At 49.4% G+C, this 18099-nt stretch overlaps 1 non-coding gene across 1 annotated transcript; it reads right to left on the reverse strand.

The window, feature by feature from the left end:
* Positions 1 to 16084: 16084 nt before the first annotated feature.
* Positions 16085 to 16157, reverse strand: Trnar-acg (transfer RNA arginine (anticodon ACG)). The gene has a single exon. It is a non-coding gene; the product is annotated as a tRNA-Arg (tRNA).
* Between the last annotated feature and the right edge of the window lie 1942 nt (positions 16158 to 18099).

Raw genomic sequence — 18099 nt, forward strand, 5'->3', positions numbered from 1 at the left:
GGCGCTGCCGCCGATTTTCTCCCGTGGCGTACTCCCAGCGCGCACCTGGCGCCTTGAATATGAAATCCCGTTTCGACATCTAAGGGGACCCGACAATGCGGCAGATTCACTGGCGTCGCCACATCAGCTCGAAGAGCAGGTCCCATGGAGGCGGCCCCGTACTGGCTTATCGGTAATTTTGTTCTATGAGAAATTTGGCTGCCTTCTTTTGTATGCAGGCCTTTCGCGTTGTAAAGATATCAACACAGCCGGGTAGGAGCTAAACGCAAAGAAAAGAACCTGTACCACGTGAACTGGCGATACCGGTACAAACCCCCAATACGTTTTTGTTCTTGACGCGTTTTTCTGAGTCAATTATCAAAGAACACAACGCAGTAGATTTCGAACGAAACAATTGATGATTATTTTCCAATGGTATAATCAGGTTATTAAATCGCAGCTTTCTATGCATCGCTTGCGCAGTAGATCGCAACAACAAAGCGCACTGCAGGAAAACCAACTTTACACAAAGGGTGTCCACAAAGAACACAAGATGGTGATGATGAAACACCAAGCACCTAAAAAAAAAAAAAAACTCTTGTTGTGGTCGGAATTGAACCTGGGTCCCTCGCGTTTTGAAGTTGACAGACGTTTACCCGATTTCACCATTCCTTTTTCTTTTTTTTTTCTTCATTGGATTTCGCCATTCCGACACGCTCAAAGCAGTTAGGATTTTGGACTTGGAATATGACTCAGGTTGCATGCGAGGAAGCTTCGCGTTCGAACTCAAAGCTCAAAGCCCCTTTCTTAAAGGGACCCTGCAACACTCTTTGAGCAGTGCAAGTAAACCTGCGCAACGTTTAGATTACACTGCCAGGAATACCTGAGCCAAATATTACACGTGCACGTGAAGCGGTGAGCGCGTAAATCGATGTGAAAGACGCGGAAAAACAAACCGCTCTCTCTTCAGTTGTCCTCATTATGCATGGCCCGAGGGACGTCACATAGGCCATGGCTGCCCGATCGGCTGTCACTGGTCAACTTCGCGGGTAGATTCTCCCATTTCCGTCGTCGTCATCGCTGTGTACGAACCTCTTCTATGCCTGAACCTGTAGGCACAGTTTTGCCTTTTCTTTTGTGTTTTGAGTGCGCGCGGAGTTTGAGTGATGAGCTCAATACTTCCCTTTCAACGGGAACACTCGACTACAAACGTTTATTGCTTCAAAAACGCCCTACGAGCCCGAGCGCGCACTTGCGAGCAGGCACCCATGCCTGCTTTTTTGTGGCACCAGACCGGAAATAGGCCCCTCCGCGTTGCGGAGAAAAGGAGAAAACTACCCCGCATTTGATATATCGAAGGCCGCCGAAGAGAACGCCGCGAGCCGCCCCCCTCTCCGGGAGAGAGCGCGCAGCTTTCGTCGCGTTGCCCGCGGTCGAGTTGAGAGGGAACGATTATGCGCGATTTCTCATCGCGCGTAGTTTCGTTAATTGTGAACGGATTTTCATAATTCTTGCGGGAGAAGATTTCTGGGACAATAGACTTTATCCCAAAATACATTACTCGTAGTCGATGGCAAGTGTTGCAGGGTCCCTTTAAGAGAAATGTATATATTTTTCTTAAGAAAGGGGCTTTGATTCTTTCCCCTGAATTATCTGAAATGGCCGCACGAAGGCAACGTAAAGCATTACTGAACAGATCGGACAGCTCCCAGGTCACAACGACATGGTTCATTAGGACACGAAGGTTTCATTGCAGTGAAATTCGCATTTAGAAGCACGAACTTGAATTTGATGGCTCCTTTCGTTACCTATGTGTTCCTGGGACGAAACCTATAGCGACAACCGGTGTTTCATGCCTGCTGACACGCGGTAGGACGTGAACTCGCTTCTGGCGGTAATTTCTCCACATAAGGGCGTTGTGGTATATGCACAAGCTGGTTGATAACAAATGTCTTCATAATTGAGCCTATTTTGGATCCGTATCAAGATGTGACGCCCCCGATAAGGGGTATCGTCCCGCTACCAATTAGGTGGGTGCACGCGGAGTTGACGGGGAAAGAGGCAACACAGGTTTGGCTACAGAACAATTTAATTAGCAATGAAGTTGGGTTGGTGCCGACACGCTCACCCGGCGAGATAACGTGACTCGTAGGAGCGGGTCAGGAAGGCTGTTCGCGCTGGACTTCGGAGATGGGGCCTCTCGCTCTTTGGCCGGTGTGCAACGGGATGCGCCTGCTTTGTTGGCGTGGGAAGGTCGGGACTCTCGTTCTGGGGCACGGTGATGTTCATGCACGCTGCACGGCCATGGGGGCGAACTCAAAGTGAGCTACTGCGGGGCAGCTGGCTTGCGTAGGTGGGAGCGAGTGATGACCATCGTCTCGATCTCGGCCGGGATTCGGGAGTTTTTTCGGATGTCTCCTACGGCGTCTCCGACGACAGCAGGTGGCGAGAGAGCGATTGAGGGGCGTGCGGGCCTTCTTATGCCCTCCGCCGGTGCGCGGAGGGAAGGCAGAGCTGGGTGCTGGTTCAGGGATCTGACGGCTGACCGGTCGTTGCGTTCGGCTGGCCGTAGACGCGTTCGAGCTCGAACGCGTTTCGGTACACGCCGTCGGGTGCCGGTTCTATGAGAAAATGCATGTCCGAACGTCACAAAGGAAACTCGCGCTCAGAACGACCGTTGACCGAACGTAAATCCGAGAAAGCTTTTTTACGCTGCATCTTTCGACGTCATTAATCACGTCGCAAGTGACCTTCAGCCGCCGGAGCGCGGGCTGCGCCTTTCTTTCTTATTGCTTCCCTCGCTAGAACCTCGCGGCTGCGGTATCACGTGACTAGGCGAGGGAAAACGGCTGCTTCGCTTGTGCTTGATCGCTCAGTGCAGGCTGAGCCATGTGTGCGTGCGTTTCACCGCAAGTGAGCCACGTGACTAGGAGAGGGTTTAGCAGCTGCTTCACCACCTCTTGGCACCTCAGTCTCGCCCTAGGGGGCACGCCCGCTGGACTGTCTGTGTGCGCCCTTCACCGCAACCAAAAAGCTGAATCTAATCATCGAGTATCAAAACCGGATATAACGAACTGTAATATGCGCCGCGATTAGTTCGATATATCAAATAACTCGATATAGCTGAACCCGTCTATAACGAATTTTTTGTTGAGTCCGCAATACGCAGGACCCCCCCCCCCCCCGCCCCCCACCCCCGCCATTCCCACATAACGAAACGAACACATAAATTATGCTGTTACCTTACACAAAAAAAATCCATTTATTGCATGCAATAAAGCTATTTTGCGCCTTAACTGCGTACTTCACAAGGGGTGATTTTTGTTTTCACTTTCGTCTTGGCGGCACCAACTAACACCGCATTCTCTACACGAGAAATCGTTTGCACCAGTTCAAGTACATATCCTTCTATATCGAAGCAATATCGGCGGAGAACAGTGGTTGGCAAAAGCGCTTCATAAAGCATCGAATGACTTTACGTTGTGACATCCTCAGTATCTTCAGTGCTTGCAGCAGCACCAGCTGCCATGACATTGGCGATGGTGGGTGCGCTCTAGGGCTCACAATCACGGCAACATCGTCGTCAACACTCAGGAAATCACCTGAGGACACTCCTTTCCTGGAACGTTGCGAGCTCTTACAGCAGTTCGCCGATGCTGCCATCTTGGTCCGGACTCGCTGACTGGATGGGGTCCGTCGTGAATCCCGTGTGTCGAAAGCAGTTACGGAAGGTGTCGAGCGTCACGTCGGTCCATGCGAGGCTCAACATCTCAATAATGGCCAATCAGCGTCTCAATCGCCACTCTGAGACAACGCATTTCGGTGGCAATTGTTGGCGCGCTGAGTTCGATATATCCGATGTGAACTTCGTTATAAGGAATATGCTTAGCATGCATTTTCGTAACCGATTCGCTTTTGTTCGATATATAGCGTAATTGGCTCTATCCGGGTTCGTTATAACCGGGTTTGACTGCATAGTTAGAGGACAGGCTACGTAATCTCAAGCAAAGGCAAACTTTCACGAAACACTTTGTGCATAGTATTTGCTTTCGCTGGTATAACTATAGGTTTAGAAGTGTTAAACCTGAGCCACTTTCGACAAGCGGACACGTATTGTAAATTGTCGCGTAGCTTGGCCCCCTCCCGTTCTAAGTACAAGGCACGTACAGTTTTGTCAAAATTTTGTGGGCCAAGCCGGAAACGCGCAGGCTGCAAAAATTGAATGTGCAAGCTTACGTCCCGAGCGAGGCTGAAACTTTTTATGCAGGAAAGATAGAGAAAACACCCTCCTTTCTTTCTGCCTTAAAATATTTTTATCACATTTAAAGGTAAAGCCGATTCTTTGAATTCTTTGTGGTTGAGAAGGCTTAGGATTGGGCCACAAAATTTTGACAAAGGGTGTACATGGAAGATTAGGTGTCCTAACCGAAGTCCCATAATGTTTGTATTCCAAACGCGCCACACTTTCGGGTACTTTTTTATTGCGTGTGAGAGAGATTGTTCATGTCACAAAAACTGCGCCGTAGCCAGGGTCGAACGGAGAACGACAAGGCGCACGCGGAAAAAAGTGACGTCAAGCCGAGCTGGTAAATCTAGCCTTGCCTTGCCGCTTGTTTCCCGGGAAGCGGCGGCTCTTCGCCACTTGACACGCCTGTCGCCCGCCACCCAGCGTAAAATGGAGCTTGAAGAGAGCACAGCGCCTTGTATACGCACAACAGAAAGCTGAATGGTAATAACGACAAGGACGTCACTGGGGAGCGATAAAAGGAGCGACAGGCAGACATTGTTACTGCTAAAACGAGTAAACGTGATCACTGAGACGGTTAGAACGCAAAGCATGGTTGGCATGGTGAGGGAAGAGCGCGTGAGAAACGCCTTGCTGCGGGCTTCTAAAGTCGGGGCAAACCATACGCATATGGCCGAGCCACAAGTTTGCGAGGGCGAGGGATGAGATGCTCACGCATTTATAGGGATCTTCCAATGGATCATCCATAGTTTTATAGCGGCGCTGTATATGACTAGGTACCCATACTCTTTTGGTTCCATGTAAAAAGCACAAATAAAACTCTGGAGCTGCGTGTCTCGCCAATTAACATATTGCGCCACCGAAATAGATAGAGATTCCTTTCGATTGATACAATGTCTAATGAATTCAACTGCCGAGAGTGGAGAGGAAGTAGTTTTGAAAGGGTGCTAAGCCTCGCAGATTGTTACAGGAATAGTTAAGTATAACCTAAGACAAATGGAAACGTTAGGAAAGACGTATCCAGTATCTTCTTGCTCAAACATTTTTAGCAGACCAATGGCGTTTCTATTTGGCAACTGCAACCCTCTGCAGGTAGTGAAAGAACTGGACTAGTTCAGCGGGAAAAAAGTCCAGATCACTCTCGTACGCTTCCAGTAATCCACTAGCTCAGGGGTCGGCAACCTTTTGAGATGGAGGGCCGAGTTGCATGAAGCCGACGCTGCAAGGGCCGGACGGCAAATCGAGGCGTGGGGGAGGGGGGGGGGGTGTTTGGACCGCTGCAAAGAAAGGAAGTGAAGACGTTATCTGGCACAGTGTAAAGGTGAGGGCAATGGCAACAGGAAGCGATCTAGCTTTGTTCCTGTCTAACACCATTTGAAGTTAAAATTGCCACATCAGCCTTCAGCTGGATAGGAAGGGACAGGGGTAGGGTCTTTTGACGTCGTGCGGGGGCCAAATATACTTCCCCGCGGGCTGCAGGTTGCCGACCCCTGAACTAGCTGTATTGTCCTTTCCTTTCCCGAGCTGGGAGACGCTGCTGACCAGCAGTCGACTGGAAGACCAGACCCTTCTGGTGGCTCCAGCGAAGACGACTAGGGCAACACATGGATTTCCAGACTATCTTTCCACACCCACTATTGTGCTCATTAAAATGTTTTATTTCTCTCTTGACCAGGTCGTCATCGCAATGAACTTTTTTGAGAATTTCATTGAGAACTTTCACTGTCATTTCTCCTACCTTCCATATTTATTCCTTTCTCTTTTTGTTCCCAGTACCTTCGCCCCAGTAGGAAGTAGCAGGCCCAAGATCAGTTTCTCAGGCCGGCCTCTTGTACTTTTAAGTGCGAATGCACTTTATAAGCGACCCCAAACCTTCCACCGCCGGCGGCGGCGGCGGCGTCCGCAGTCCTCCTCTCCCTAGCAACGGCGTGGAGCGGAGAGGAGCGTCGGTAGCAACGGCGCGGTGACGTCACTTCACTACGTGACCGCGCTCGCTCCGCCTCCTCGCCGTGGCTGCGCGGGTGCGCGCCGCTCCCCGCACCGCTTCTCGCGCCATGACGTCATGGTATGACGTCACAGCGCGCCTCCTCTCCCGAGCAGCTGCCGCGCGCCTCTCTCTCCACCGTGACGTCACACTCTCTCCTCTCCCCCTCGCTCGGCTGCAGCTGCCGTGCGCCGCTGTCCCTATCCCCTTGCGCTCGCCTCCTCTCTCAGCCACCTGGCTCCGCGCGCTCGGCGCGGCGTACCCCCCTATATATGCAGCGATAAACTGCCAGACCTCCGTGGGTCGGCTCGCGCGCGCTCACGGGCGAATGCCAATGTATTTTAACTTTACTCCCCCTCATAGCATCACCCCGTGCATTCGCACTTAACCATGTTCACCCTCGGGGAAATGCTTGGGAGTTTTTTTCAATAAACATTTACTCTCTCTCTCTCTCTCTCTCTCTCTCTCTCTCTCTCTCTCTCTCTCTTTCTCTCTCTCTTGAGAAGCCCTGTACATTAAAATTTCTATCCTCGGTTACAACTTAAGAACGGCAACGGAAGTTGCCGCTGTGCCTCATCACCGCAGCCGGATGTTACTCCGCGCAGCAGAAGTAGCGCGTTACTGGGAATATTTTGAACATGGCACGAGCCGTTTTCGTAACTTTTTGGACCTGATATGCCTATAAACTACTGCCGCGACGTGTTCCGGTCACGTCGACGCCGTGTATACGGCAGGATTCGCTAGGAAGGCGCAACAAAGTCAGTGAGCCAACCCGGGTGGATCGAGATGTGACTGCGCAAGAAGCGAACACGAGGCGGTGTAATTTTCTGCTGCAACATTGCGAGGTATCTTCGTCATGGAAAACTGAATGCGGTTGCTTGCAAACGGTAGAAAATCACAGTGGCCGCTGCGATGCGCTTCAATAGTAGCCATGGAGACAACACATACGCGCGTAAGGGAAGCTCAGACCTGCCGGCCAATTAGTTCCTTCATGCTTCTCCGGACTCCACGTCTCTAATGCTTTTCTTGGTCTTGAATTTGCGGTGCGGGGCCATGGTGCGTCTTCTCAAAACGAGTCATTGGCTTTCTGAAAGTGGAGAAAGCCTTGGAATGATTATTGAATATTGTGACTCGAAATCGCTCTCGGTAGTCGCTCTGGTATCTAATGACTTCATGAACACGGTGAGTTTGGGCTTCCGGTTCAGAGGGAAAACGGAAAATGCAGCGTTATTTGTAATTCATTGTTGAGGCTTTGTTCACCCTTGATTACATGTGTTAAGTGAATCAGGAGAACTACGGCGCTGCATTCAGAAAGCTCTATAATAACATTGAAGCGGCATAGGAAGAAATGGGAAGTAATGTTAAAAATACACGCAGAAAGCCTCCCTTTTAGCGTAGGTTATGAAGTACTTGAAGAGGGAGGAGGGAGGGATACCTCCAATGATAAGGAGATGACAGCCAGGCAGTGAGCTTAGCTTGCTATTCCATGTAGACATGGGAAGGGTTAAAATGGGCGAGAGAAGCGAAGACACAAAAACGCAGAGAAACCCTAACAAACGCCGATAAGCACACAAAAACTGACAGACACATGAACGCACACACAACGCATGCATAGCAGTAAAGTTAAGGCAAACACATACAGTGTTTTGCTCAGGCCGGAGTCATGGAGAAATGACACCAAGGCCCTTGTAGTCCGTGTTACCCTGGAAGTCAAGCGAGCTAGATTAATATTGCTATATTGGACAAATTTTCAGTGCCAGTTCTAACCCAGACAAACAAATTCGGCGTAAAAATTACGTTGGCCAGAGGCATTCGGCAAGCACGCTCAAAAAATGAACAGTACACACAAAACACAAGTTAGCCTGAATGGGAGTTTCTTGGCTGGAATACGTCTTTTAAACTCCTCACGACAGGCGGCCTGCTCCCACGTGTGGTAGTATGATGGTGGAAAAACTGCCAGTTTACACCGGGGGCCACAAGCCGTCGTAAATAAGCGCATTTACCACGGTTGTACCTCTTCACAAAACGCAGTATCTGGCTGTGATTACTGCGTTTGTCCTAATGGGAGTATTAAAAACTCCCACGCCGCCTCCATTTCCTTCTCCTCCTCCTTCACCCCTTCCTCCTCTACGCGTCCTTACAAAATGGCTGCCAGTTGGTGTCGTGTGTCGTGTGAGCTCCAGCGTCCCCGAAAATTTCTTGCCAGTGTGAACTTGCGGCCGGACGAACGGATGTGAAGTGCTTCCCAACAACCGAAGCTCGTTGCGAACATTGTGGAACCAGCCTAGACTGACGTGCGACGGACTGCAACGTCGGCTCCGTGTCACCGACTTTCGAGCCGACGGAATACGCCGGCCAGCCGACGCGAGGCCTAAATGCAGTGATCGCTGAGAGTGGCTCGTTAAAAACAACGTGGTTGTGCCTCTGCGAGGTGGTTGAAGGTAAGATTTTCACGTTTTTTATTGTACGCAACATTTTGGGAGACTTGTGCCCCTTCTAGCGTCAAATAAACTCAACGTGTTTCCCGCGCCACTGCACGCGCGATTCTCCGCCACTGGAGGTGAGCGTTGTGCGTGAAAGACGCCACCATGCCCGAACGCCATTGGGGAGGCCGAACGGTGTAAAAGCAATGCGTATTTGCGCGGGTCTCGAGCGGAACACTCACTCATTCACACTCGCAAGCAGAATGAAAACTGTCCGAACTGTGGACGGCTGTTAGGTGTTTTTGTTAGGCTGTGTCTGTGGCTTACTGGCAAGCGAGGGTGAAGTTGGCCGGTCAAACGTCGCAGGGCGGCCGCTTTTATTGAGAAGTAGGTGTGGTGCCAGCCGCGCCTGCGACGAGGAGGGTGACTGCCGCGTGCCGCCGGCGATTAATTGCTTTCACTGGAAAGGGATAAGGTCGGGGCCCCGTGGGAGCTCTCCGTACGCTAGGCGCGTGTAACTATAACCAGCAAACTCCATTCGAGGGAGCATTCTGTAGAGTCGACAGACGACTGCTTATTTTATTTTTTTTTTTTGAAGGGGGGCACGCGCAGGCGTCACACCGACCGAAATTTTTCCTTAACTTTCGGTGAGGGGAGAGAGGGGCAGTGCGGGGGGTAAAACCTGAAGCTCGTTCCCAGAACACTACAGGCAAGGAAAAGAGGGAAAGGAAGCATTTTGAGAAGTTGGTCGCCACAAGGGTCGCGCACCTTTTTGAGCAGCAGAACACTTCGTTTTGACGAACTAGTGAGCGCAGGTGTCTCGGACAGAAGTCAATTTTGCGTAGCTTTAAACAAACATTCAGACATTACGGAAAGTTGGACACAAGAGTGACAAGTTCAGCGTCTTTACAGTGCGTTTCTTTTTTTCTTTTTTTTTCAGGTCAGATGCACAATATGCTTATGTATTTGTTACCGCAGACTTAAAGCGTTTTGCTATCCCCCTAATCAATGTGCTGTTGTGGCTTCCAGAAGAACGTGCCAGGGGGTGCGGCAACGTCAGCGTTTGGGAGGCAGGTGCAAGCAAACAGCGCACCGACGACATGCTGACCTCATTGTTTGCAAATGGCTTAAATTTTTTTCGTTGAGGAGTGTTGTAGTAGATAAAGTTCTTACCAAGATACCTTGTGTTCTCGATGTAGGTGTTTTGTTGATTCAGTGTTTTTATTGTCTTATTAACGTGTTCACACGTGTATCGTATTCATGTAATTTTTATGCAATAAATTGACTGTGCAGAAAACAAACTTTTCACGTTTCGCCATTCAACGTTTGAAGCGGAAAAAGACTAGAAATTACGCGATCCCCAACGAAAAATAAAAATGCGGCCTGTGCCCTTATTAAGAACTCCCAAATGCAGTAATAAATTCAACTGCAGCGCATATATATGAAGCGCACAAAAACACACACACAAAAAAAACCTCGAATGCGCCCCCTGAAAACTCCCAGTTGGAGGAAACAATACACTCCCAATGGTACCCCTGTAAACTCCCATTGTAGTGGCAGTAAAATGAAACTCCCATATGCTACTGAAAAAACTGCCGAAATAATGGGAGTAAGGCGAAACTCCCATTGGAAGGAGTTTTGAAAACTCCGAATTGGTACTGAGTTATGACACAAGCCATTTACTCCCATTCCGGCTTATTTGTGTTCTGTGTGTAGGCTTTCTTCACCACTGAAAACAAAGGCATACAACCAACGCCATACCAGAGATAACTTTAGGGGAACAAGCTTACCACCTTATTAAACGCCTCGACGGTAAACCTAGGTAAGCCAAATAAGCAATGCAAAAAATAAAAGATGATAGGAGTAACGCTCAGGGCTCGGAAACGAGCATCCCATGTCAGAGAAAAAGTTCGGTGCGGAAACACTGTACCAGTCTTGGGCTGGGAACGTAATGCGAAGAACTGAAAACCAGTATACTATCAAGGCACCAGAGTGGCAGCCGAGAGACGGGGCTTACGAAGCAGATCAAAACCACTTAGTGGACAGAGGGACGAAATCAGATAATTCGGAGGCAAAGAATGGACTAAGGCATCACAGTACCGGAACGACTGGATGAGCAGGGAGATTCCTTCTGCTGCTGATGATGATGTAAGCACACCCGCAGAGTCTCATTCACAACAAATTTAGCATTCACGGTGATTAAGTGCGAATCGTTTGATGTGGGGCCTGCTGAGAAGATATTCTGCGATACACGGCGTCGTTTTGTTGGTGCCCTTATTTCTGAGCCTGGTGAGTTCTTTCCGCTCCGAAAGATAGATGGGAGGCCTTCACCTTAACTAGTAACCGCTTGAGCTCGCACCTTCGGTAGTTCACAAGTCGCATCAAACCAAGGTTGCCATTCGTAACACACTGGTCGAAGCAATCGGGCACCCCAAAAATGCATCTTGCATTTCAATGGGACACAAGGGGAAAAGCGAACGCTCCCTGAACATGACGAGCGCCCTTGCCGCTCCTTACGCCTTCGAGAACACTCCCCCGGCTGCCGGATGGTGGCTAAAGGTTTTCCCTTTAAATTGGAGCAGTGGTAAATGCCATCACTCGCTTGAGTAACTATTTTAACGCTGTACTGCAGTTTAGGTTTTCTCATGTACGCCTCATGATTCCTCAAGAATTATGCTTTGAAGTTAACAACAGTTGTGACGCCCCGGTATCCACCACTTTCCATTTTTTCCCCACGTATGCCCTTTAAAATCTTATTTAAAATTCAGTGTTCCCCCCTCCTCCACAATAACGGGAAACAATAAAGTGGGATACAATAGCCTCTCCAGCATAGCTATGACATGTTCAAAGTCAGTGTGAAGTATAGTGGGACCAAAAGCCAAAATCATTTTTTGAAGAAAATCCAAATTGTATGGCCAAAAAAAAAAAAAAAAATGCGCGCCAATCCACCCCGTGAAGGTGGTTGGAACGACAATCCACAACGATTACCCATGCGACGTCACTTGAATTCACATACGTGGCTCTACAAAGAGGGAAACCAGATACAAGTGAAGTGCACTTAACCCCACCTTTTATTACTTCAAAGAGATATTCCTTGCTAAGGTTAAATCAATGCATGATTCGTGAACGGTGGTTGGTTGAGTTGTATTGGTAAAGCACATGAGTGGCTCTTTTTTTATAAAATGAAAGGAAGCTCAAACCCGGTGTTAGATGATCTCACTTCTCCGTCTCTGCTGCCGATCTCGTCGCCTCCGTCGGCGGCGGCAGCAGAGACGGAAGAGAAGTGAGAGGCCATTCGTTGGTGTGAGCTTCCTTTAATTGTTACTAACTCCTAGCGCATGCGCGAGGCGTGCACACGGCCGCTACACGCACCGTGGGCGGAGAGCACAGCGGCGCGAGAGGTCGCGTGACGCTATCACGTGGCATTCAGTGGGAGCGTAGGGGGTAAACCCGCAGATGTACTCGGTGTGTGCACCGTCTGTCGCCCCCGTCTCCGCAAGGAGCGCAACCTTTTATAAACCATTCGCGGCCTCATCGAGGCTGAGGAGGAACAGCCAGGAGAATTTCATGGGGACATACAATACGTGAAACAAGAATTGAGGAACAAGCTGGAGCGGCGTTACTGGGGAGCACTGGTCCGTAGACTAGAGTGGCAGATTGAACATAAGGCACAACCTTCAAAACTTTTTCGGGCCTTTGAGAGGGAGCGCGCTGCTCTAAAAAGCGTCACCAAGGTTGAACACAGGGCTGCTCTCGCATACGGGAGTGGGGAAGTAGCTTCCGCCTTCTCCGAATGCTTTTCCAGACTTTTCAGCGATGACAAAGAGTTCGAACCCGTCCCGGAGGAAATGGTGCAACGTATCTCGAAAGTGTCTGAGGATATTAGGGAGGGAATAAACACGTCCATAATACCCTCTGAGGTATAGCAGACAATTAAGAAGCTGCAAAAAAACAAATCCCCAGGACCGGATGGAATTGTCGCAGAGTTCTACTTAACTTTCCGCAAAGAACTTAGCCCCATCTATAATCTGGCGTCTTTGAAGGCATACGGAAAGAGAAACTTCTGCCACCGTCCATGCGGGGCAGTCATCTGGTCCCTATACCAAAAATACCGTTAACAGAATCTATCGCTGATGTTAATGACTTCCGTCCAATTACGCTACTATCAGCTGACAACAACATACTCGCTAAGATCCTGGCTAGGCGAGTTGGCACTCGGAGGAGTGGTAGGAAACCACCAGACCTGTGGTTTCAAAGGCCGCTCTATCATCCCCAACTTACATCGGATGAGGAGCGCATGCGAGACGGCAGAGCTACGCGTTACCCAGTTGGCAGTGCTCCAACTGAACGTAAGGAAAGCTTTCGACCAAGTAAACCGCCCCTATCTGCTAGCGCTTTTACGTCAGTGTGAGATTGGGGACATTATGCTAGAATGGATGGGGGCTTGTTACAAAGACATTACCACCAGTCTGGTCTTAAATGGTCTGCCAGGAGTTCCCATCTCCGTTCAGAAATCGGTGCGTCAGGGGTGCCCGATGCCACCAGTGCTTTTCGCCCTGTACCTCGAGCCACTCTACCGGATGATGGCCACGTCAGACACAATCAGATGCCTTGTACTCGGGGACGAGGAATTGAGAGTCTTGGAATATGCGGACAATGTGGCCTTCTTTTGCTCCTCCGCGTCGCAGGCGACTGAGGTGGTAGAGCTGGCTGGCTGCTTCTGCCGCTTTTTTTGGGGGGGCAGAAATAAACCTGGACAAGTCAGAGGATGCCTGGCTTGGTGAATGGGTTTGCAAGCATCGAAGCCTTTTTAGCATCGATTGGAAGGACAGCTTACGAAGCTACCTCGGAGCAAATCTCAACCTGATTGGGGCGTGCGTGCCAAAATGGCGGGGGAAACTGGCACCTTCCCAGAGAAAGCTTCAGCCATGGAGGACGAGACACATCGCCCTTTTCTCCAAGGCACGCGTCTGCAATGCCCTCGTGTACCCTGCCATGCTGTACGGCGCAAGCCTCCCCCTGATCGACGCCAGCCCAATTCACATACTCCACCGGTTATGGGCCGTCTTCCTACAGAACATATGAACCTATATGTTGAACCAGAGCGTTCAACATATGAACCTATGCGTCGGTCCAACCTGTTTTGGAATCTGGAGGAAGGAGGTGTTGGCATTGTGAACGTACAGCTCAAGCTGATCGTAGAGCGCTTCTTGTACTTCTGTGACCAGCCGGACTCTTTCCTCCGCGCGGCATTACAGCACCTCGGTTTCGAACACCGGGCCAGGTGGGCCGCCACGTCAGAGGGCCTTAACCACGGGCTAAGTCACATCGGTTTCTACAAAAAGGTAACCGTTGCACTCGTGACCTTGGAGGAGAAGTTCTCCTGAGAATACCTCCTCGCCGCTAAACCACTAGGGCTTTACTGTGACTTCCTGGAGAAAGACTTCTCGCCTCCTCTTTATCGGCAGCCTTCTGAGAGCGCGCCAGGCACGGATGTATTGAGGCGTGTGCGAGCTCTTCCTGTGCCCACCGGGTCTAAACATTTCTTTCGTTTTCACGTCGGAGTGTTGCCCGTTATGACGTGTCAGGAGTCTTGGGGCTTCTTTATGCTTTACGGCGCAGGATGCAAACTGTGCGGGAATACGGAAACGCCTGAGCACGTCTTCCTTGCACGCAACACTGCCCACTACTTTTGGGACGAAATACAGACTTATTTTGGCACGCGATTGCAGATAATCTGGTCGAGCCTCAGGTACCTAAGTGCGGAGGCGAAATGTCCGGTCCTTCGCGACTGTGTCCTAGTCCTGGGCCTCCACTCTCTCTGGAGGGCACGGGTGGACGTGGTTGAGTGCGAGGTGAGCCCAAAACCCGCCTGGCACCCCTTCGTTTAAAAAGTAAACTGGATGAGAAGTGCGCTAGATGGACCCAAGTCGGACGAGACACTGAGCGAGGTCCTGGCGAAAGGTGGTCGGGTGGCGAGTTCCTTTAAAACAAAGGAGGCCATCTGCCGAGATAAACGCCTGTCTGCCTCGCCTACTTATTCTGTAGCACATACGCTGCAAGGGGTGAGTGGGCATTTAAGGCATGCCCACCAGATAGTGCAGATAGTGCAGGCGGCAGTACCAACCTTATCCATCTATTTATTTCCGTTTTCTTTTCTTTTGATTTCTCTAGTCAAGTCTGATTCATGCTTTCTATGTGTACCGCAGAGTCCGCAACCTGTTTTGGTGGTTTTTCTTGAAGCATTGTGAAATTTGTTTTTCTCTACACGGACGACACGTGTGTCACGGTTGTGCAATATCTCCAGGGCAACAGCCGCCAATTTATTATGGGATTGTGAAGTGTGACCAGACGAAGCATCAACCAGGACCGACCTTCCGCCGTGGTTTCAAGACGCCATACGAAGTTACGACAAGGACATTCAACTCCCAGCCGTCCGGCAGGTCCTAACGGCTCTCGAACGGCAGCACCGGAGAGAAAGCTTCGGGACGACGCCCTCCCTTCGGGGACAAGGGTGTCCACCCCCGCAGTGAGTAGCGAAAGTTTTGCTTAGTAGAATGCCACCAGGATCCACGAGTGGCTACGTCCGGGGGTAGTGGAGACATTACGTCTGTTGCTGGCGATCAATAAAATATCTTTCAATTCAATTCATACTACAAGCCTTGTTATTGCATGTCACCGAGACCCTTTTTTCTCTATATTTAGGTGGCTAGTGTCCATGTGTAATAATAAGCCTTGTAGATGCTCTTGTACTTTCACGTCATATCTCTTGCGCCCCATGTCAACGTACTCACATTAATTTCTGTAAATAAAGTTATTGTTTTGAAAAAAAAGTGGGCTGGTAGCTCAATCGGTAAGACAACGGGCTCTCGCTACGTTTTTCTATTCGCTCCAGATTAGCCTCCTGGCAGTTCCAGTAGCTTATTTTAGATGTTCGCGGGAGTTTTCTGTTGACACCAGCGGTCGTGACAGAACCCTTTGGGGGTAGAGGTAAAAAGCTTCGCTTTAAGACATTCCACTTCCCATGCGCTCCTTATATTCGGGCAACAGGCACGTTGTGCATGGAAGACGAGTCGGCAATCTCCGATATAAATGGAGGTAAATAAAAACAGCCAGCAAAATGTTCTAATTACGGAGCGTAGTAGACAAAAAAGTCCAGTTAAAAAAAAACCCCGCAAGGGAGCACACGACAAGCAAAGAGTACAGAATGCGCTTGAAAGATAATAGTAATCTTTTTTGGTAATCTCATATATGTGAACAAGTTAACGAATCCCTCAGCTTTAAAGCCCAGTGCTTTAGTGCACTACTATCAGCAGCTGCTTCGGACAGCGCGCGTAGCCCTCCTTAACGTTAAGGTGAAGTTCCATCATGTCTAGATGGCTATGAGTTAATGATAACATATTTACATGTTCCGAGCAAGGCAACGAGTTGAAAAAAAAAAAAAAAAACCTACGAGCCTGCCAGGATTCGAACCTGGAATCTTCTGATCCGTAGTCAGACGCGTTATCCGTTGCGCCACAGGCCCGCATTCTTAACTCATTTGCAACAGTAATTTTATTTACAAAAATATATACAGAGGTGCAACCAGCGGTTGCGGGAGTTTCAGCTGCCACAACACCACAGATTTTGATATACAAACCCGGCTCAGGTCCATCAGTGTTAGCGTTGAAGTTTTCCTACATAAGGTTTCATGCGCTTTTCGAAGTGGCTTAGGGAAGGCAAAGACTTACAGGAGGCTATGCTTTTATGTTACTGCATTTACAGTTTATGCAGTTAACAACCAAAAGATTTTCGCAAGGAAAGGGCAGCGCAACAGATGGGATGGAACGGTGAGGAGACAGGAAGATGGGGAGAAGAAAACTTCATTCAGCAGTGAGACCGAGCTTGTAAGTGGGGGGTCATCAGTCCAGGACTCCGTCGACGCGGCCTGCCGTCTTCGCCCTTTCAGCGAGCCAAAGCTGCTTACTTACTTAGGTCCAAGCTGGCAAGTTCACTCACCAACTTCTCGTATGTAGGACTAGGAACTGGTGCAGTCTGTGTTTAAAGGGTATGCCCAAACCATATGGTAGAGCGCTGCTGGGCTGTTGCAGTGCCTGCACAGGGGGTAGTATAATGTGGGGTAAATGGCGTGTAGCCGTGTGGGATGTGGAAATGTGTTTGTTCTTAGTTGTCGGAGGTGAGACTTCTCGTTCTTTTGTTAACTTTTCTGCCGGTTGCGGGAGGACTGACAAGCACTTGCGCTTATTGTGACATACACAAGCGCAAGTGTTAGTCTCCTGTCCGTTCCGTCCCGTTTGTTGCGCTGCCCCTTTCTTACAAAATTATGTACCAACAAGCTCAAGTTTCAACTCTTCTGAAAAGATGTCCGCTTTGCTGATTCAATTCTATATTATAATTTTTTGGGAGAAGTTGTCCTGAAGAAAGTCCTGCAGCCACGGATGGCCTTGTAAACAGCCTACCCAAGACGCTCGTTCAGAGCAAGGCCGACGAAACTCATACGGTAAAAAGGCACATACCAGCGTGAAGGGTATCAAACCTGGATTGTTCTGATCAGTAGTAAGACGTTTTATCCTTTGGGTCACGTATCCCTCTATTCGGATCCACTGTTTGTTACAAGGAGGTGCTATTGACCTCGCTATATGCTACGTCGCTATTCGCGACTTCATGGAGCGTCCAGTTCAATTCTGGCCCTTGTTTTTGTTAGAGACCATTTCCTCCGGAAAAAATCGACATAAAAATTCTAGTTGGCACCCATAACAGCTTGAAAAGCGAGGACAAAGTGAAATAAACTCACAATACTTCCGCTGGTATTGTGTTTCTTTGATTTCTCTCTTTTATTCGGGTGGCCTTTTTTCAAACAGTCGTGAACTAACTAAACAACAATTGTTAAACTGCTCTTTGAAAGTTCATGGCAGGATCGCTCTTTAGAATTAGCGCTGCGAATGCTAATGAAAGCCTGTTCGACCAAAAATTTCTTCGGGTACCTAAGTCTGATCACAGGCGAAAGACTAACGATACTAAAAGCTGCTTTGCTGCAACATCGTGGTTGAGTCTCTTTCTTCATTTTCGTTTCGTGCCACGAAGAAAGGAATTACAACAACGACGACAAACTTTGTTCCACCGGTGGCAACATGCGAAGATAGCTCAGTGGTAGCGCCCTGGCCTGCTACTGTAGAGACCCGGGCTACAATTTCTTCTTCCCGCATGTGTTTTTATTTACCATTTCGAAATACATGACACCACAATACACATAGAATGGACTCCTGGCCACCAGTCTAACCCAGGAACCGAGACGGCCCATCGCATGACATCTGTGTCTTTTCGTACCTTCCAGAACGCTAATGCGACACCCGCTCCGCTTCCCGAACCAGTCTTCAACATCACGGTCATTGAACGCCGCATTCGAAAAATGCGTTGACGCCGTCACCTCAACGAAGCGACCCCACAGCCAGACCCACCAATGACCG

This window comes from Haemaphysalis longicornis, unplaced genomic scaffold (genome assembly GCF_048455015.1).
Source record: "Haemaphysalis longicornis isolate Haplotype H1 unplaced genomic scaffold, Haemaphysalis longicornis Haplotype H1 scaffold_1, whole genome shotgun sequence".
NCBI classification, from domain to species: Eukaryota; Metazoa; Arthropoda; class Arachnida; order Ixodida; family Ixodidae; genus Haemaphysalis; species Haemaphysalis longicornis.